Raw genomic sequence first — 22,572 nt, forward strand, 5'->3', positions numbered from 1 at the left:
ACATCCTGGGTGAAGACCTTTAGTTAGCAGAGACGACTGGCAATGTCTATACACACTGGAAGGTACCCAAAGGGGTTTTGAACTACAGGGAAAAGCAAAATTAAAAAAATAATAATCACTCTCTCTGGAGAGCAGTTTTGACACGCTGCTGCTTGCCTCTTGCATTGTGATAGAAATGCATGGTAGGAAACTAAGGAAGCTTTCCTTGGAAGCTGTTATGTAGAAGAGGTCAGGTGCAAATCTGAACAAGTTGCTGGAGGATAAGTCTGCTCACTGACATTTCCTACTTAACGGCAACAGCAGGATGATGGAAAAAAACAGGCTCTTGTGGCAGCTGTCCACATTTATCTCAAAGTGGAATTTTTTATTTACTCAATTATATTTATTAGAACTGTTGGACATCTGAACTCCTCTTTCCTAAATCTCCTTTGCTGGGAAGGCACTGAGCACCTTAGTTCTATTTTCATAAGCAGAATAACATTGACACAACGAGTATCAAATGTGTTTGTTTGGGCTTCCCTGGTGGCGCAGTGGTTGAGAATCCGCCTGCCGATGCAGGAGACACGGGTTCGTGCCCCGGTCCGGGAAGATTCCCACATCCCGCGGAGCAACTAAGCCCGTGAGCCATGGCCGCTGCGCCTGCGCGTCCGGAGCCTGTGCTCCGCAACGGGAGAGGCCACAACAGTGAGAGGTCCGCATACCGCAAAAAAAAAAAAAAAAAAAAAAAAAAAATGTGTTTGTTTGCTTGTTTGTAGGCTGTGTCTCGGGGGAAAGCTGGACGGTGGGCTCTCCAGATGGACTACCTTGAAAGCATCAAAATAGCCCATGTTGGCAGGTCCAAGCTTGATATTTTTGATGTCCCAGAGTTAATTTGTTGTGTGGAGAAAGATTTATAATATAAACCAAAAGAATACCTACCTGTGAATTTAAAGCAAAAATCAAGTGGATCAGAACTTGATATGGTCCTAATCATAGTTTCTGCCTAGAAGAAGCTTTGGGAAGCCAAGTTTATAATCACAAACAAATTTACTGAGTGCGAAATAGAAGAGAAGAGTAGTTCGTTTGATGAGTTTAATGTTTAGTGGTATCAAGCATGACAAATCCATTGCCACAGGAGAGGTATGTCTGCCAACAAGTCCACAGATTCAGGTTGGCTGGACTGTCATCCCCGAGCAGAATATGCCAAGCAGTTAATCAGTGAAATCTTAAATCACGCAAGATACACAATGACATCATGACTGCCCCAATCAGAAAATTGCTCTTCCTATTGAAGATAATCTCTCCCTCTTTCTTCATCAGTACAGTAACAGAGTAGCAAAGGCAGAACAACAAAAAATAAGGCAGAATGGTGATCAGAAGAGAGGGAGATGGACAAAGAACACAGAACTCATCAGAAAGAGTTCTCAGAAAGCTGCGGAGCTACCTGGAGAAGAAGTCAGTCTCCAGAAATAATCCTGAGAAGCAGACATCTTGCAGAGCCTCAATAAAACATAATGGTAAATATGCATATCGAAAGTAAACTGAACAATTACATAAGCAGAAATTGAGTTCTGTCCAACCATTTTGAAGGAAAAAAAAAAGTTCCGGCAAAGACAGTCATGAGATAAGAATCATGTAGCACGTACAGAAGAGGATTAACAAAACAAAGTCCCCCAAATCGAGGAACAGAACATTTACCAGCACCCACTAGGTCCCATGTTCCCTTCCAGTCTCTAAATGCCCAACGATAACAGCTCTCCTGACGGCTGGATGAGTTCTGCCTGTTCTGATACACTGTATACATGAAATATATACTCTTCTTGTCTGGCTTCTGTTGCTCAACTCTATGCGTTAGAGTTTCATCCATATTTTTGCAGGTAGTAGTAGATTATTCTCACAGCTACGTAGTATTCCACTATGTGACTATATCACTATTTACATAACCTCTTTTATAAGTCTTTTGCCCATTTTGCTGTTGAACTGTCCATCTTTTTCTTATTGGTTTGGAGGAGCTTTCTAAGATTTCTGGATCTGTGTTTTTTTATCATATATATTACCTAAATGTGTATAAATATATATGTTTAACATTTTATCCCACCCTGTAGGTTGCTGTTTTACTCACTTTGGGTGAACATACGTTCTTAGTTTTAATATGGTCAAGTTTATCACCATGTTTTTCTTTTGTTTTCCTTCTTTTTTATTTCTTATTTTAAAAAGCATTGCCTAGTCCAAGGTCATGAAGATGCTTCCCTCTAAAAGCTTTATTGTTTTATCTTTCAATTTATTTCTCCAATCCAACCTTGCTATGGTCTGAGTTCTCCAATCCATCTTGCTATGGTCTGAATATCTGTTTTCTGCCCCAAACTCATATGTTGAAATCTTAACCCCCAAGGTAATGGTATTAAGAGGTGGGGCATTGGGAGATGCTTAGGCTCCAGAGAGATCCCTATCCTCTTTGCCATGTGAGGTCATAGCAACAAGACACCATCCATGAATGAGGAAGCAAGCCCCTCACCAAACGCCAAAGTTTATGGTATTTTTTTTATAGCAGCCTGAACGGACTGACACGTCTGGAATTGATTCTTGTGTGTAAAGTGAGGTAGAAGTCAATAGACATTTTTTCCCCATATAGATATCCAATTGACCCAGCACAATTTTTTGAAAAGACAACCTTTTTCCTTTACTGAATTGCATGGTCATTTTGTCATAAATCATGTGATCATATATGTGTGGGTCTGTTCCGTTGACAGTTATCTGGTCATGTACTAGTATCACACAGTTTAGCTTTATATTAATATTTCCTGATATAGTATACGTCCTTCACATTTGTTCTTCTTCAAGAATACCTTGGCTATTTTTGGCCTTTCGCATTTCCATATGAATTTTAGAATTGATTTGTACATTTCTGGAAAAATTATCCCATGGTTTGGATTTTGGTTGAGAGTACATAGAAGTATGTAATAATTTGGAGAGAACTTATATCTTTACAATATTGAGTCACCCAATCCATAACAAGTCCATTTATTTGGCTCTCCTTTATTTTTTTCTCAATAATGTTTTGTAATTTTTAGTTTAGAGGTCCTGTACATGTTTAATGAGATTTGTTTCTAAGTGTTTGAGTTTTGGCATGCTATTATAAATGTTTTATTTTCTATTTGTTTATTGCCAGTATATACAACCATGACTCATGTCATAATCAGCTCAGACTGCTATAACAAAATACCATAAACTCGGTGGCTTATAGACAACATAAATTTATATCTCACAATTCTGAAAGCTGGAAAGTCCAAAATCAAGGTGCCAGCAGATTTGGTGTCTGGTGAGGGCCATCTTCTTCATACATATACAGTGGCTTTTCCCTGTGTTCTCACATTGTGGAAGGGGTTAGGTATCCCTCTGGAGACTGTTGTAAGAGCGCTAATCCCATTCATGAGGGCAGAGCCCAAAGGCCCTATCTCCTAATACCCTCACCTTTGGGGTTAGGATTTCAAAATATGAATTTTGGAGGGAACACAAACATTCAGTGTATAGCAACTAATTTTTGTATGTTGACTTTATATCCAGTGTCCTTCTTACATTCTCTTATTAATTCTAAGAATTTGTCTGTAGATCTTTTAGAAATTTTCTATGTGCATGATCATGCTGTCTGGAAATGACAGTTTTATTTCTTCCTTTTCAATCTTCATGACTTCTATTTCTTCCTGTTGCCTTTTGCCCTGGTTAGACGTCCAGTTACAATGTGGCCATTCTTGACCCAGTCCCAATATTAGGGAGAAGGTTTCAGTGAAAGTTTCATTTTCAGTGAAAATGATGTTTGCTGGGGGGTAATTTGTAAACATTCTTCATCACATTAAGATAGTTCTATTCTTACTTGGCTAAAAGTTTTCATCACAAGTAAATGTTGAATTTATCATACTTTTTCTGCATTTGATATGATCATGTGATTTTACTCCTTTTTAATGTGGTTAACTGAGTTTATGACATGTGAATGTTAAACCTGTTGCCCACCTAGACTAAACTGTCCTCAGTTTACTATACCACTGGATTTGATTTCCTAGTATTCAGTTAAGAATTTTTAAATAATGTTTATGAGAAAGATGGGTTTGCAGTTTTCTCAGAAGGCTTGTCAGAGTTTTAAAATCAAGTTCATGCTGTTTTTATTTTTTAAAAGTCTGGAAGTTCTGCTACTGTTTCTGTCTTCATGAAGAATTACATGTGTTATTTTTCCTTAAATTTTTGGAAAATTCATTGATAAGCTCTCTGGGCCTAGAATTTTCTTTGGGGAATGGATTTTAAATAATGGGTTCAAATTTTTAAAGCGTACACAGAACTATTCATATTTTCTATTTCTGCTTCTATCAGCTTTGGTAAGGAGTGTTTTTCAACAAATTTGTCTATTTCATGCAAATTGTCAAGTTTATCTGCATAAAGTTGTTTTTGGAATATTTTTATTGTGCAATCAATAGTGATATCCTCCCTTTTATTGCTGTTGTTGCTGATTTGTGGGTTTTCTACTTTTCTTTATCAGTTTTGGTTTTATTAATTTTGTTAATCTTTTCAAAGCCAGTTTTTGGATTTGTTGATTGTTTTCTATTATATGTTGGATTATTATTTCCTTGATTTCAGTTTTTGTCCCCATCATTTATTTCCTTAGGTTTGATTGCTGCTCTTTTTCTAGTTTCTTGATATTAATACTTAAATCATTGATTTTAAGACTTTTTTCTTCTCTACTATATGCTTTTAAGGCTATATATTTCCTTCAAAGCATCATTTAAATTCTTCCCATAAGCTTTGAAATGTATTTTTAATTATTCAGTTTAAAATATTTTTTATTTTCTTCTTCATCCCATGGATTATTTAGAGTGTATTGTTTAATTTTAGCAGTTGTTTTTTTTCTATTTTCATTATTGATCTCTAGTTCAATTCCATGGTGGTCACTGAGGATATTCTTAAATATGTCAACATTTTGAAATTGTTGAGACTTTATATTACAGTACATTGATTTTAATAAATGTTCCATGTACCTTTGAAACGAATATGAATTGGTCATTAATAGGTGCAATTTTACATGCATGGCAACTAGATCAGGCTTGCTAATTGTACTGTTAATATCTTCTATATCCTTACTGATTTTATACTTTTGGCTTGTCCTACCAGCTATTGAGAAAGATATGTTAATGCCTCCCACTGTGATGCTCATTTGAACATTTTCCCTTTTTGTTCTGTCCATTTTGGTGTGATTTATTTTGAAGCAATGCTACTGAGTGCATAGAGAAGGTGTAATATCTTCCTATTGGATAGCCCCATTTACAATTATAAACTGTCTGTCTTTATCTCTAATAATGTTTCTTATCTTAAAGTTCACATTGCCTGATATTGGTAGAGTTACACAATCTTTTTTTGTTGTTGTTAGTTTTTGCTTGGTGTTATTTGTCTCTTCTTTTACATTAAACATTATTATTATATTTAAAGCATACGGGTTTTTTTTCAATCTAGTCTGACAATCATAGTCTTATACTTCAAATTTAGTTCATTTACATTCAGTATAATCTCTGACATAACTAGCTTTCTAGATAAAATTTTATTTTTCATTTTTTATTAGGCTCGTCCCTTTTATATTCCTTTTTTCTTTTTGTTTTATGTTCCTTTTCCCCTTTTTTTGCCTCTTTTAGATTATTCAAAAATTTTAAATTATTTAATGTTTTTATTCTAATAACTTACAAATAATACATTAGTTTCTTGTTCTGAGAGTAGTTATCCTAAAGAATACAACACATATCTTTGATTGATTACAGAATTATACAAATTATTATTTTACCACTCCTCTGATATTATCAGACCCTTAAAACTTTTAAACTGTTTACCCTTCCTGACTTTTCTGTTCTTCCTGTTTTGCATTTTAGTTCTACATAGATTTTACTCTACAAAAAATATTACATTTATTGTTTTGTACAGTCAATAGTAATTTATAAATACCCATACACTTACCCTTTTCAGTGTTTTTTTTATTCCTTCCTGCATAGTTTTTCAAAAATAAACTTGCAACGCAACCACTATGTGAGTTAAGTATGCTGGTTTAAATATATTTGAGATAGAATTTTGATTAAATAATCACCAAAAATAGACTGTAAGTTTGGGTAAGACAACTTTAGTATCGAGGTCAAGCAGTAATACTGATTTTTCAATAAAGTCCTGAATTTACTCAGTCAAATTCAAACACTTACTGAATGGTGTTCTCCAGTGTTCAAAGAGCATTAACGTTCAGCTCTCAGTTGATACTGTTAATAACTTGATGGATAAGCCAAAAAGACAAAGAAGTGGGGATCATGGGAGGAAAGAGACTTGCCCACATTTACACACCTTACACTGAACCCAAGTCCCCTGATGCCTAGTTCAGGTCTTTAACTATCTGTATCCACTAGAAATACCTAAAATAACTCATCTGTCTACAAAGATAAGTGTGGGTATGGAAAATACATCCCTCAAAATACACAATTTAATTACAACTTCTTAAATGATCACCCTCTTCCTTCTTTTTTATAGATCTTAATCTAGATTTTTAAAACTCAAAACAGACATAAATATCTGCCTGTAGCAAACATAATAAGTTTCCTCCCAGCTGGAAGCTCCCATTAAAGCCGCAGGAGTGAGGAAGGGGAAGTGAGATGGATTATATTATGTTTATTTTAGTCTTTCTGCTTAGTTTTTCTTTCCAGGCACTGGACTGAACTCAGTTTTCAGAACCAGAAATAAGCATTGTTTATGTATCTGTATTTATTAATACTCTGCTTTTAGAAATTTTTAGGTACAACAGATTCCAAGAGTATTTTGGGAACTTCTCACTGGTGATATCTAGATTGTATTCAGTGGAAAGTCAACAAACACATACCCCAAAGAGCCATGAATAAAATAAACTCTTGGAGTATGTAAGGGTCTCCTACTCTTCTAGCAGAAGGCAGAACAGAACAGGTGATTACTAAGGTTAACTAACTGAACGAATGAATGGATGAAAAGAACCTCAGTACCTAGCTCTGTCTCCTCTGTTTACCCAAAGATTCTCTTGGCCCCATTCACAGGGATGGCAGTGCCACCGTTGAAGCAGCAGCTGACGCTCTGTTAAATTTGTAGCAGAGGGAGAAAAGGGATGGAGACTCAGAAACCACATTTTCATCCATGCTCCCAACACAGTGCTACTCGGTTTTGTGCCATAGCAGACAAGGTCCTGCCCCTCTGCAAGTGAGGCTCGCCCACTGCCACACTGTAAGGGGAAAACGTTTGGTCTGGAGTAGTGGTTGACATGCTTTGGGACACTTGTGTGTCTCCTCCCCAGTTCCTGTCCCTGAGGATTCCTGCTGTTCACAGTCTGTGCTATAAAGGACAAGCCCTGAGCCCACCCCATGTCCACCTTGCCCCAGTCTGAATAGACCAGGAGTAGACTCATGGACAAGCACGATCAGACTCTCTCAAGAATTTGAGCCAAATGACAGAAACGACAATCGATGGTTGTGGACTCCCGCTCCGAGCTCACGTCCCGTCTGGGCTGAGGTTGGCACCAGTGCACGCCAAAGTCAAGTACAAACAAAGTTGCTTGAAAGCCAAATTATGAATAATCAGAGGAGGCCAAGTCTTTAGAGGGAAGATATTAGATATGCTTAAAAATCAAGGAGAAGAGTCAAAAGAGAAAGTTAAAAAAAAAGAGAGAGAGAGAGAGAGAGAGAGAATCAGAGACTAGAGACCCAGTGAAATTCTAGTTCCCAGCTTAGGTCGCTATGAAGTCCAGCTGGACTTTGTTTCCTGCCTCTGGATGTCTGTAAGGTTGCCGGTTTTATCTTTACAGTTAACTCCTCTTTTTAATTTGAGTTAATTCGAGTGAGGCTGGACTCCTAGCAACCAGCAATCTCTTGATGGATCCCTTCTCCCCAGGCACCCTGCTTTGGTGTGGCCCCCTCTCTGTCCTGTGAGGAAAGAACATGATCTGAAAAACTTTCCCACTAGCAAAGTGTCTGACTTTTCCAGTAACATTTCAGAAAAGCAGCGCACTGAGAAGGCAACAGAAGGCACTAAGGAATAACAATTCCCAATATCATTTTGGGCATTGGTTGGAATATATTTTAGGAATCTTCCCAGAGCACCTTCTATTATCTCAGTAGCTAACCATTCTGTCTGCCTAAAAGGGCTACTTATCATTACACAGAAACCTTTCCCTGTCCTCCCACACTCTGCGCCGCGTGCCCACACACTTAAAACTCTTCTATCAAATTGTAAGTGCCTGAGAATAGGGATTACGTCCCCACCGTATCTGCCTACTTAGCACCTAAGGACACTGGCTGACACCTATAGCGTTCATTTGGATGGATACATGTCATATACATAAATTGAACGAATATTCTTTCTCCACCTCTCTCGAATGTTTTTAGAATGTCAGAACTAATATTCAGATATTACCTTTTTAGGAACTTTGCTTTTCCTTTCTGCTACTCCATCTGGACTTCCACATGTCCGTAGACTTCTGGGAGCCCTGCTAGAAAGCTTTGAAGAGCATGAGAAAGACAGGAAAGCAGTATTAGCCTTTACTTAGCCCAGGAAAAGAAGACTTAGAGGTGGCCCAGTCATAGTCACAAGGTCGTGATTAAAGGAGCCAATTTAGGCATTTGAAAGGGATTTTTCTGAGCCAGCACAACCTCCTGTTCCATCTGGGCACTCCCAACATTGGCCTATAAATCCACAAGCCCACATCCATTACCTGCCAGTCATAAAGCTGACATTCTAATGAGGACATTCAGCACATTTTCATCAATGCAGGTGTCAGTGCATAAACCCAGTGGCTCCAAAGAAAGGGCTACACTGTGCAATGTTCCACTTCTTCCTTGGAAAAGGGGCCATTCTCACAGACTTGACCTAAGGCCAATGAAGGATTATTAATAGAAACTCTTGAATCCAGTACTATTTATAAATACTCTTTTAGAAAAAGTATTTGCATGCATAAAAGAATGTTTTTTTCTAACAACCATTAACACTGTATTCCCCTTTTCTATGTCATTAAAGGCCAGAGTAATATTCAGAACACTCAAGAAAGTCATATATGGAAATAAAACTATTTTGTGAGCATGTTTGGTTCTCTAGCATATTATGTGCTTGTCTTTTCTGGTACAATAATATGAATTATTTTATAAACATGCCAATTTTTACAGAATGAGTCATTGTTAATGTAGAAACCAACTGAATCATCCATCCGTCTATGAATATACTTATTTTCCTTTTCTTTCTCTGTATGTTTATCATTATACTAAAAGGATATTAGGTATTCTCTTATTTAGGGTACTTCTCCCCTTTGGTTGTGTCATTTGGTTCACAAGTAATATGGTAAAGCTATCGTAAACTTTGTGATGGTTCAGATTTCTATTCATAATATTGAGTCAGAAACGTGAGTCATGTGAAATCCTCATTATCTCAAATCGGATGCCTCCCATACAAGAGGTAAACAGAGAATCCGGAAAGGGTCAGATAGAAAGGAAATCTTTTCTGACCCTGAGAAAGGCCAGTCAGACTTTGGATTCTGTTAATAGATCCGTAGGAATTTACTTTTAAAGTTATTTGATCATCCTGTTTCAACAAATCTAAAGAATCTAGTTTATCCCATCTTAAAATATAATCACCCAGGATATTGAGTTCATTTTAATGTATTAATTTGTTAGGCACAGCTCTTATTATTCATTCCAGATGTCTTCACGGAAAAGAAATGTAGATAAGGAGAAATGAAATATTACGTGGAGCCAGACTATGATTTTAGAGAGGGAAAACATTAACTCAGAAGTCAAGAGAACTGAACGCTAGTCATTGAGGTATCACCAATGAGTTGAATGGCTCTGTCATTTATTTGGCTTTCTTCTGTCTCAGTCTCCCCTTCAGTAAAATGAGATTCTTCCCCTGACTGAAATCTCAGTCTAAGACTCATTGACCCTTTTCTTATTATTTACCTTTTGAGCCAAACTTGTGACACTAAACCGTCCCAATTATGCATTTAACAGTTTACTCTTCAGTAGCCATCACATATTAAATGCAATAATTACTATTAGCCACCTTAATAGTTCCCATTCTAACTATATCAATGGAGAAAATTGTGAATTAAAGAGTTGGGTTTATTTTGCACCATTTTTAAGAGAATGCAGAGACATAATTTGTCATGGACAAAAGCTCCTATCTAAGCCACAATGCTATCGACTTTCAGGTAATTCCCGAGAAACTAAATTGCTCTTGCCAAATTATCTTTTTGATGTATATGTGTTATAGACTCATAGCCTACCTCCTCACTAAAACGTGTGGTCTATCAAAATTATATCTTAACACCACTAGCTTTTTTTTTTTTTTTTTTTTTTTTTGCGGTATGCGGGCCTCTCACTGTTGTGGCCTCTCCCGTTGCGGAGCACAGGCTCCGGACGCGCAGGCTCAGCGGCCATGGCTCACGGGCTTAGTTGCTCCGCGGCATGTGGGATCTTCCCGGACCAGGGCACGAACCCGTGTCTCCTGCGTCGGCAGGCGGATTCTCAACCACTGCGCCACCAGGGAAGCCCACCACTAGCTTTTAAATACTAGAAATCATTTCAGTGCTTGGAAAAGTCTGATGAGCATGATTACATGTGGAGATTTTCAGATAGAATGTATCAGGGAATGTGAGTAGAATAGAGAGTTTTTGACAGGCTTTGCCATTTTTTTGGTGCAGTTTTATATTATGTCCCTATTTGTGATGGGAATAATAATTGGTGGAAAAAAAAATAGATCATTTGACCAATTCCCCTCCTCCTCCTCCCAGTACTGCATTGGAAAATTTTCTGATAAAATGAATGGTGATGTGTCAGAAGGAGATTCTAGGTTTCCTTTCAGGGCCAACACCCTGTAGTAGTAGGTTGAACCATCAAATCACCATTGTTGGTCAGAAATGATTGACAACTGACAGTTTCATATGGCTCAAGCCAAGGAGCCTTGAATTTGAATTCCAGCCCTGAGACTCACTTGCATGTCAGCTCAGGGCAGTTAATTAATTTCTGAGCCTTGGTTTGTGAAGTAGGAGTAAGATCTACTTTGTAGGGTTGATGCAAAGCTTAGCAAATGTATAGAAACACTGTGTCTGGAGATAGTAAACGTTCAAGAAACAGTTAATAGTACAATATTATAATCAAGTAAGTAACTTAGGGAGTTTTTTTCACTTGCCCCTTAGCAATTTCTGCATATAAGGCAAAGGTGACGGTTGCTATGGTAGAGATAAATGGAAAATGTTTGTTAGGCACGATTTTGAAAGCCCCAGTAGCTTTAAAAGGCTTTTCGTTCCCGTCCTGTATGCTCTGGTATGTCCTAGTAAGGTCACAGATAAAGTCTGACATATACGCAGTGGAGTATCTAAATAGGAAATGTACTGTGGCAAATCAAGAACAGAGTTTAAAAAAAGAAAAAAATCAAAGCACTGAGCAAACATTCTTAACTTTTGGCAGAGGAACTGGACTGCCTGAATCTCCATGACTCTGAGTTATTAATAGCGACTCATTTTGCTATATTCGGGGCAGTTATATATTTATATATCATGCAGCGTGTGTGAGGCTTTCAAGGCTCGATGGTCTTTTGAAAAACGTGTTACTCTGGAACAGAGTGGGGCAAGGAGTATGCCATGTTGTCATCTGCGTCGCATCTACCGGGCTGTGCTCATTAAAGCCTGGGGACAAGCCGGGCGCTGGAGCACTGCCCGGAACGTGGCTCCGTCTGCTAGGCCAGAAGCCGTGATGAAGTCATGAGTTTCATAACAGTAGTAATTCGCAGCTATCTGTTACCATTTTTTTTTTTTTTTTTTTTTTTTTTTTGTGGTACGTGGGCCTCTCACTGCTGTGGCCTCTCCCATTGCGGAGCACAGGCTCCGGACGCGCAGGCTCAGCAGCCATGGCTCACGGGCCCAGCCGCTCCGCGGCATGTGGGATCTTCCCACCGGGGCACGAACCCGTGTCCCCTGCATCGGTGGGCGGATTCTCAATCACTGCACCACCAGGGAAGCCCTATCTGTGACCATTTTAATAAAGAAGGTCTAGATTAGAAGGCTGTGTTTACATGCCGTGCAGCAGAATGCTTCCATGAATCATTCCCACTGTAACTTTTGGTCAAACCAATCAACCAAGTAATGAAAAACCAATCAGTTGGTCCTGGGGCTGAGACAAACAGGTCTCCACTTGCCTGATGCTCCTCGAATCTGAGACTGAATGGACCCTGATAAAGGAAATGGTCACGGGCTTCCCTGGTGGCGCAGTGGTTGAGAATCCGCCCGCGATGCAGGGGACACGGGTTCATGCCCCGGTCCGGGAAGATCCCACATGCCGCGGAGCGGCTGGGCCCGTGAGCCATGGCCGCTGAGCCTGTGCGTCCGTGAGCCTGTGCGTCCGTGAGCCTGTGCTCCGCAACGGGAGAGGCCACAACGGTGAGAGGCCCGCGTACCGCAAAAAAAAGGGAAAAGAAATGGTCACATATTGAGGTATGGGGAAGTCATTCTGGCTTATACATGATTTAATTTAAACTTTAAATGAAAACAGCCTGTTTGTGGCCTCTCAAACATACATCGCACATCTGCTTTAATTACCAAAGAAAACGGCACACTGACCAGAAGTAAAGAATGTCCATGCTAAAACTTAAGATTAAACACCCCTCTTCCTGGGATGCAATGCTGGTACTCCTTTGATGAAAAGACTCCTTTCCCAGGTGCCAAGGCCATACTGACTCACTGTGTACGTTCTGGTATTTTTTTTTTTTTTTTTGAAACACTGTAGAAATGTAACCCTGACTTGTTTAATGTTCTTTTTTCTGACAAGATATAAACCTGTGCTGAAAACCCTCCTTCTCCAGAGCAGTTTCTCAGAGTAATCTGGGAAGTAGGCTTCTGGGCTAGTCCTCAGTTTGGCTCAAATAAAACTCTTTTCTGTTCTTATCATTGATTATGTATTGATTATTTTTGTTGACAATTCCCACCCCCATGCACACAGCCTCCCCTCCCCTGTCCTCCTAGCAAGCCAGGGTGCTGCAACCTGTACCCACACACACACTCAACCCCCCCACCCCCACACACACACTCAAAACCCTAAGACAGCAGTGAGTCGGAGGAGCTTTGGAAACTCCTGAAGAGCATCTGTAAACAAACTGTAATTTAGAAAATGTCTATTTTGGGCATATGTTTATTTTTTCATTGTCACTGCTCCATTATGTGACTTCCATCAGTGACTCTGACAGCTCATTTGCATCAAGAGCAGTGAAACACTTTCATTTGTCCATTTCCACTGACTGGAGGTTTTAGTTAATTATCACTTCCTGACAGCCTGAAGGTCAGACTGCTTCCTTTTGTTTCACACGGCAGTTAATCCCCTCATTAAAGGTGATGGAAAATGAATAATTAAACTTATGCCATTTTCATATTTCAGGTAATGAGATGCCCTAAGATCCCAGAGGTACCATATGAGAAGTCTGGAACGTGTTGAGGACTCTACTTCCTGCAAACATGTGAGTTTCTCTCCTGTGGTTTCATGGTAAAGCAGGTTCAGCTAAGGTTCTTCCCCTAAACAAAAACAGCTTTGCCACTCAGTAGCGGTATAACTTGGGGAAAGGCAACTCACCTTTGGAAATGAAAGATTTTCTCATTGTAGAATGGAGAGAATAATACCCAACTTAGAGAAGTGTTGTGAGCATTAAATGCATGAATGAAAGGTACAACAAGAGGGCCTGCCACATGGTAAGAGCTCAATGTAAATGAATTATATCATCACTTTCATTATCACCCTGGGCAAGTCATCTTCTGAATGTTTTGGTTATCGGGCCTCCGCCAAACATCTACTTGCAGAGACCTTGCTCATACCTGGGTCAAAAGTTCACTTTGACCCACTGGGGCAAGGATTAAGGTTAAATTGTGTTAGGCTCTGGAGAAAAAACCCAGGTCTTAAGGAATTCAACTTTTACTCATCCCCTTCTAATTACTCTAAAAAGATTGGGAGAGGGAGGGAGGGAGAAGGTGGTAAAAAGTAGATGGGGGCTTCCCTGGTGGCGCAGTGGTTGCGAGTCCGCCTGCCGATGCAGGGGACGTGGGTTCGTGCCCCGGTCTGGGAAGATCCCACATGCTGCGGAGCGGCTGCGCCCGTGAGCCATGGCCACTGCGCCTGCGCGTCCGGAGCCTGTGCTCCGCAACGCGAGAGGCCACAACAGCGAGAGGCCCGCGTACCACAAAAAAAAAAAGTAGCTGGGACTCAGAAGACCGCACCTGGTAAGAGAAGGTGCCTCTGGCACCTCCTGGGGTTCTCCATCTCCCTGGAAGCTGGCTCATCCCCGCACCTCCCAGTCTCCTTCCGTTGAGACTAGTCAGGGGGGCCACCTTTGTACTTTGACTCCTGTTTCACCTGAGCATGTTTTAGGGGGCCCTTAAGCTTTTAAGTGCTGACTAAAAGCAGACTCAGCACTGCAAAGGAAATCGTGGCCCCATGAGGGAATACTTCTGAGTCTAATGTGGTCATTTTTGCTCTGTCAGGCAGTGGACTATACAAGGTAAGGATAGTGCCCTTCAAGATGCAGAGCTCTTGGAAAGCTCCACAGAGGAAGGGGGGTCTCCGCTGGGTTTTGAAAAACTGGTAGGATTCAAATGCCAGAGAAAAGGAGGGAAGATGTTCCAAGTCAGTAAGGAGAATGAGCGAAGTGGGAAAGGTCTGGGATGTGCCTAGAACTGAGAATCTTCCCAGAGACAGGGCCACAGACTAAGGGGGTAACGATAGCTGGGCTGCTCAGATAGACGTGAACCAGTGAGGAAGTGTCCCAGGGTTGAGTCAAGGCTTTAGACATTATCCTGCAGTCAGTACAGACATGGGAGGGTGGAAGCAAAGTGTGTCGTGCTGCGCATGTGCAATGGGTGGGGCTCGACTCAGTGGGAGGAGCCTAGGGCCTGAGGTAAGGGAGACCTGGGAATGAAAAAGGAAAATAAGATGCCCTGGGATGCTTATATGGTTATTTGCAAAGTGGGTGGAAACCATTGCTCAACACTGAATTTAAAAATTTATTTTGTCAATGCTTTACCCAAAATTGTTATTCAGTAAATCCTGTTCGGATTTTTGTAGGAAAAATATTTTGGTCCTTTAAAAAGGGTTCGAGTAAGAAGCAGCTTTAAAACTGCTTCTGGAAGAATAAAGGTCACAAGGGGAAAGTGAGTGGAGCATGGGTGATTGAAAGAGTGACAAAGTACTGGTGTCTTTTGAAAGAACATGCACTGAGTTGATGCTTTAATGTGACAAGTACAATCTCGTAGCCATTTCATGCCCTCGTCCATGTTGGAACATACTCCCTATATCTTCCCGTAAAGAGTAGAAAAATATCCTAACAATGATGCAGTTAGCAAGTTTTATCATTTTTAATTGAGAAACTTCTATGAAAGTTAGAAAATTAAATCTGGAAGAGAACGTAGGTATCCTTTTACAGAAGGGAAAACAGGACCAGAGGGTAACCTACCACAGAAAGCCACCCAGCTGCGTGTGCCAGACCCATTGCTCAAGGTAACTGCTTTGATGCCTGGTCTGAGCTCTTTCTGCTTTGCTGCGTGAATCCCCCAAGACCATTATTTTGCCGATGTAGAGGAGCTGGTGCTTTCCATTTTCTCTTTCTAAAGTCAAGAACTGTTTCATTGCATAAATTCTTCACATTTCTCCTTACTGCACAATTTTTTCCTGTTTTTCGAATTAAGTCTAACTGCTAGGTACTTGTGTTGAAAATACCTTAACTTGTGGGGGAGAGTTGCACAGTGGGAAGGAAAGTGGGTTCCTATGGGAAACTGCTCTGGCCAGCCCAGTCGACGGGTGTTTGAGGAAAGGCAAAGTCACAAAGCATCAGCAGACCGCTGGCTCTGTACTCACCTGTGCCCATGCTGACTGTCATCGCAGTTCCTTGAGGGGAGGCATGAAACCTCCTGCTGGGGGGGTCACAGGGGTCACTCGCTGCCCCTTCCCCTCTGTGTGAGTCTCATTACCATTCTCAGTGCGGGGATTTGCCTGGAGATAGCATCAGATCCCACAGGCTAAGGGGTCAATCCTACATGACTTCCCGGCGCCACCGCCTCCTCTTCCTCAGACACCCGTCACAGGTCCAGGTTGTCAGCTGGGCTTCTGATACACCGGCTGTAGATTGGAGATTCCAACTACCCCCTCCTTGGGTTCGATTAATTTGTTAAAGTGGCTTACGGAACTCAGAGTAACATTTTACTTACTAGATTACCAGTTTATTATAAAAGGATATAACTCAGGAACAGCCAGCTGGAAGAGATGCATAGGGCAAGGTGTGGGGAAAGAGCGCAGACTTTCCATGCCCTCGCCGAGGCTGCCACTGTCCCCTAATCTCCACATGTTTACCCACCTGGCATCTCTTCCCCCCCCACCATCACCCCCCTGCCCCCGGACTACTATTTTTATATGAGTAGGCTTTTATGTTATGGAGGCTTCCTCATGTAGTGTGATCAATTTTTAACTCCACTTCTAGCCCCTCTCCCCTCTCTAGAGAACTGGGGGCCAGGCTAAAAATTCCAAGCTTCTAATCGTGGCTTGGTCTTTCTGGTGATCAGCCCCCATCCAGGAGCCATCCAGGAGCCCACCCAGAGTCACCACATTAGAAATAAAGATCCTCCGAATGCTCATGTCACTCGCTTAGGAATTTACAAGGGTTTGAGGATCCCTGTGTCAGAGATGGGATCAAACATATATTTCTTATTATAAATCGCAATATGACAGGGACCCTCCCCTGACCTCACAGAAGTCTTGGTTTCCTACAGGGCACCCATCAGCCTCAAAATTTCTCATTGTCCACCTTTCTTAGAAGAAATTTAAAGAAAAAATAAATTCCTCCTGTCAGAGCATGCTTTTTTTCTTTTTCCTCCAACCTTTTTCTTTGTGTCTTGGGCCCTGGCCCTCATCCAGGCGGAATGGCATTTCCCCACCGTGGCAAACGCACTTCAGGGCCCACAGCCTCCCCTGCACGGCACCCTCTCCCCCAGATCTGCGTCTCTCTGTGTGTTAAGAACTATGCTGTGGAGCCAGTGTCATGGCCTGGCCTCAGGAAGTCCAGGTCACCGGGAGCTGAGAGCTTAATTAACAGAAGCTCAAAGAGTCGTGTTTTATTCAAGTGTGCATAGGGCAAGAGCATGTGCGATCGAGAGTCTTTGAAAGGCCATAATTTTTAGCACAACCCAGTGAAGCACCCAAGCAGTGTGTTTTCATGAGTGTGTAGTTCCATTAAACACAGGCCGATGAGGAGATCTCTCTGGATGTCTGGCTTGATGATATTTCCATCTGAAAATTGGGTCAAATAGAAATATAGTGATAGGTGGTAGTTTTTTTAAACAAATTCTGTTTTTCACATAATATAAATGTCAACTTTTTCTGTAAACTTTAATTTCAGAATTAGCTAGAACTTTGAACCTTTTTCTTTTACGACCATCTTAAATTTTTGATGTTTATCTCATTGGACCCTTATTATTTGGTATTACCATGTTTCTGTTCTGTGGATTTCCTGCTGGCCGTGAATGGTGAGGCTAGTTGGGTCTTCTTTTTTTAAAATACATTTATTTATTGATTTTTGGCCACGTTGGGTCTTTGTTGCTGCGCGTGGGCTTTCTCAAGTTGTATGGAGCGGGGACTACTCTTGATTGCGGTGCACGGGCTCTAGGTGCATGGGCTTCAGTAGTTGTGGCTCACGGGCCCTAGAGTGCAGGTTCAGTAGTTGTGGTGGACGGGCTTAGTTGCTCCGCAGCATGTGGAATCTTCCCAGACCAGGGATCAAACCCGTGTCCCCTGCATTGGCAGGCGGATTCTTAACCATTGTGCCACCAGGGAAATCCTAGTTGGATCTTCTAATTCCAGGCATTCATCTAATTTCCTCTTTCTTTCTGTTGCTGTTTCTTATGATTCTCTAACTTTGGAGTCACCTGGTGCTGCCTTACGTTGTCTAGCAAAGGTTGAGTTGACTCTTCATTTAGTCATTCACAGGATGTGTTGTATGCCAACTGTATGCCAGGAATGTTCTAGGTGCTGAGGAAATCATGGTGAATAAAGATATCCTTGCCCTCGTGGAGTTTACATTCCAGTCGAGCAGGCAAGCAATTATCAAAATGATCAAATGATCATACCATAAGCATATAATTAAAATAGTGACAAATGAGATAAAGGAAAAAATATGGATAATAAGTTAAGACCTAACTTCCAATGGGATTTCCTAATTTCCTTTGGGATTCTCTCCATGGGAATCTATTTAAACTGCTTTTTTTTTTAAACAAAATTGATGATGAAAATTGAACAAAATAAATGTAAATCTTACAAACATTTATTCATTATGTAGAACGGTAATGGCCATTTTTCATTTTGTGCCCAGTACTCCTTCCTCTTTCTTATGGTAACAAAGACCATTCCATTTCTCAGAGATGGTCACATGATCCAAAAGAGGACTATTTGAATCCTTCTCCAGGATTTTTCTAAGTGGAGCCACTGGGAAGGTTTTCCCCTTGGTTGTGGAGGGGAGGGGATGTGAGCTTGGGATGCTGTTCTCCATGCCTATCCTCTTCTCCCTTCAAACTCTCCACTAGCACCTCTGAACTCAGACAGAGTGAAGCCAGCCTGCGGAGAGAGGCAGAGATTAGAGACAAAGAGAATCCCAGAGAGGGGTTCCTGGCTTTGGAGCAATCTTCTGTGGCTTTTTCCATGGTTAGTATACAGGAGACATTAAAAACTCCTATTTCCAGCTTAAGTGAATTTGAGTCCATTTTTGCCACTTGCTAATGACGAGTCCACATTAATACAGAAAGCAAGCACTTCATGTTGTAAAAGTTTCTTAGGGTGGTTGGGCTGCCGGGGCATATCTTCCAACGAATCCACTGAAGTTGTGCTTTTCTTCCTTAATCTCCTTGAAGCAAATTTTCTGTACACAGAGTACCTAAATTCTTTGTTTGAAGTCAGTGGGAGGAAGGGGGTGCCATCAGTTTTGATAATCAAGTCTTCATTGTTGATTCATATTCATGAGAGATTCCTGAAGTTCTGATTGGAGAACGCTGTACCAAGTGTCATAAGTCCAAGGAGTTACCGTATTGCATCACATGAAGAGGCTGGGGATCTCGCTGGGATCAGAGCCTCACCCATCTCCACAGGACACTGTCCTGCTTTTCCCGGCCAGCTCTATGGGACAGGATAGCAAGTGCTCTGCTCTAGGAGGAAGGAGGCTGTTCTCTCTTCTCCCAATAGGAAAAGGTGGGAACACATAGGTGGAAGCCCTTGGGGCCCCAATTTAAGAAGACATATGGGGGAGAACTTGTTGAGGTTTTGACCATTGTCCCAGAAGAAGGAGAGGGTGCAATGGATGGAAGTTAAAGCACCAGGGAGGGCCATGGCATGGCCCTGACATCAGCTTGGGCAGAGAGACCAGTTTCCAGCAGGTGGCAGCAATGGCAGCAGAGGCTCCTTCCTTCAGTGGAGGTGGCTCAGGGATTAGTCACTGGAGTCACCAGCCTGGGGTTAGCATCCCACACATTAACTGGTTCCTCAGGGATGTGTTCAGATATAGTATCCCTAAAAGAGGAAATTGGTGGAAGAGTATATTTTCACTCCTCAAAACTATTTTACATGCAGGTGACACTCCTGAATCAGAAAAAAGAGGGCCCATTACACGCTAGGTGTCCTCATGGAAGGCATTTAAACTCTAAACTTCAGCTTTCTCATATGCAAATAGAAATAAAAATAATAACTACCTTATAGGATTGTTGGAGGACAAAATGAGAATATGGCAGAATGAAGTGCTGTCCTGATACCAGCAAGCACTCAGGAAATGGTGGGAGGTGCACAGCCAGCAACTGAGCTATTGAGAAGGTTACCACCTAGGAGTATAGAGCTCGTGGATGTGCACGGTGTTGAGGAATCCAGGATGGAGGAGTGGGTGAGCATTGCTTTCTCCAGTCGAGAACATTGAGATCCATTGCTGGAGTGGGCTCTGGATGGGAGCAAGGGCCCATGAGACGAAGAGTAGCCCAGACACTGCTGAGCTTCTCAGGAGCTGATCCATACACACTAAACAAGGACCTAAGACAAAGAATTAGGGTCCTTTGTGTACACAAATTTTGCTTCAAGGAGATTAAGGAAGAAAATCAGAACTTCACTGGGTTCATTGGAACATATGCCCTGGCAGCCAGGCCACCCTAAGAAACTTTTGCATGAAGTGCTTACTTTCTGTATTAATGTGGACTCATCAATAGCAAGTGGCAAAATGGACTCAAACTCACTCAAGCTGAAAGTAGGAATTTAAAGGAAGAGATATGGGAACATATGTATATGTATAACTGATTCACTTTGTTATAAAGCAGAAACTAACACACCATTGTAAAGCAATTATACTCCAATAAAGATGTTAAAAATAAAATAAAAATTAAAAAAAAAAAGTCTCCTGTATCTGGACCATGAAAAAAGCCACAGAAGACTGGTCCAAAGCTAGGAACTCCCACTTTGGGATTCTCTCTGTCAAGAATCTGAGTGGAAGGCAAAATAACATGTTTAATGAAGAACAACAGGTCTTTCCCAAGGACTTCCTCTCCCAAGATCTTTGGTAGTCTGTACATTCCTGTTCAGAGACTGTTTGGAAGTGACACATGTTCCAAATGTGCCTTGGATTCCCCTTTTCCCCATGTCTTCGCCAGGCCTGGATGTTATCAATTTTTCTAATCTGATAAATCAAGCTGTAGTTTAATTTCCATTTTCCTGACCACTGGTGAGACTGAGGCTCTTTTCATATGTATTGGCCATTTGTATTTCCTCTTGGGTTTCCATTACTTGACTTTTACAGCAGAATGGAATCATCTTTAGAATCAGTCCTGTTATTTCATCTCTGTTTTCTTCTCTTCTTTAAACTTTGTGCCTCCAATTAATCTATTTAATTATAGTAGTGTATAATATTTCAAGGCACACACAGACTTTTTCTTCCTTTGGCAGATTTCTGATAATAGGTAGAATTCTTTCACTTTTTGGATTCATTGCCATTCAGACATTGAAGTGAAAACTAAAATAAACTTTCCAGTTTGCCTTTAATGTCAATTTAAATTATCCTAGGTTGAATAAAAATCACCTGCTTGATAGTACTTTATATTTTTGCACTTTCTACAGAACAGAATTGGAGGCAGAGTACTGTAAAAAGAAGTTTCAAAAGGTTTAGAGTACTAGATTTGGGATTTTAAAATTCCTGTTTGCATCATTCTACTGATTTCTGTGTTACTTTCAGCAAATCATTTCCGTTTCTCTCTCTAAATGGGGGCAAGGAAGGGGTTGAGCTATATCAGTGATTGTCAACTCTGGCTGTACATTAGTTACCTAAAAAACTTTGAACAGTACTGATGCCTACCCCCAGGCCAGTTAAATCGGAATCTCTGGGAATGGGATCTATGCATCAGTATTTTTATTAAGAGCCCTAGGTGATTTTGATGTGCAGCCAAGAATGGGAATCACTAAACTTGATGGTCTCGCATATCCCTTCTAGCAAACATTTCTCTGATCCTAAAACATATTGAGATTTGATCAGTGTATGGAACCCTTGAGTGACTTTTAACCTAGTAAAATGGAGATTCTACTTTATTTTTCCACATAATGCAATGGAGTTTAGAACTGGCTTAAATAGATAGCTTGAAGGATATTTGCTAGTGGCTGAAATTGTTCATGAATCCTCTTGCTTTTCCCAGTCCTCTTATGGTGTTCGTGTCTCTAATGAATTATTACTCTGGACTTTTGTTGAGCTAAAAAGTAGGTAAACATGAAGTCATGTTCATAGCAATGTTATTCACGATGGCAAAAACATGGAAGCAGCCCAAATGTCCATCAAGAGATGAATGGATAAGCAAAATGTGGTATATACACATAATGGAATATTATTCAGCCTTATAAAGGAAGGAAGTTCTTTTTAAAAAATATTTCCCATCTCTCCTCCTTTCCTGTCCTATTTTTTAAAATTAATTAATTTATTAATTTTTGTCTGTGTTGGGTCATCGTTTCTCCACGAGGGCTTTCTCTAGTTGCGGCAAGCGGGGGCCACCCTTCATGGCGTTGTGTGGGCCCTTCACTGTCGCGGCCTCTCCCGTTGCGGGGCACAGGCTCCAGACGTGCAGGCTCAGTAGTTGTGGCTCACAGGCCCAGTCGTTTCGCGGCATGTGGGATCCTCCTGGAACAGGGCTCAAACCCGTGTCTCCTGCACTGGCAGGCAGACTCTCAACCACTGCACCACCAGGGAAGCCCCAAAGGGAGGAAATTCTGACATATGTTACAGTATGGTTGAAACTTGAGGACATACACCGTATGAAATGTCAGTCATGAAAAGAAAAGTACTGTATGATTCCACTAACATGAAGTACTTAGAATAATTAAAATCATAGGGGCAGAAAGTAGCATTGTGGTTGCTGGGGGCTAGTGGTGTTGGGAGCGGGAGGAGTTATTGTTTAATGGGTACAGAGTTTCGGTTTTGCAAGATGAAAAGAGTTGTGTGGGTGGATGGTACTGTTGGTTGCACAACATGATGGATGTATTTAACACA

The 22,572-nt window shown here is 41.0% G+C and overlaps 1 protein-coding gene across 8 annotated transcripts in view; it reads left to right on the top strand.

The window, feature by feature from the left end:
* Window positions 1–22,572, top strand: part of PCED1B (PC-esterase domain containing 1B) — a 275,588-nt gene that overhangs the window by 10,241 nt on the left and 242,775 nt on the right. For all 8 annotated transcript variants that reach the window (XR_010835797.1, XR_010835798.1, XR_010835799.1 and 5 more), the window contains exon 2: window positions 13,425–13,503. The gene's annotated coding sequence lies outside the window, so the exon portion shown is untranslated. The remainder of the gene's footprint in view (window positions 1–13,424; window positions 13,504–22,572) is intronic.

Source organism: Kogia breviceps, chromosome 12, assembly GCF_026419965.1.
Source record: "Kogia breviceps isolate mKogBre1 chromosome 12, mKogBre1 haplotype 1, whole genome shotgun sequence".
Taxonomy (NCBI): Eukaryota; Metazoa; Chordata; class Mammalia; order Artiodactyla; family Physeteridae; genus Kogia; species Kogia breviceps.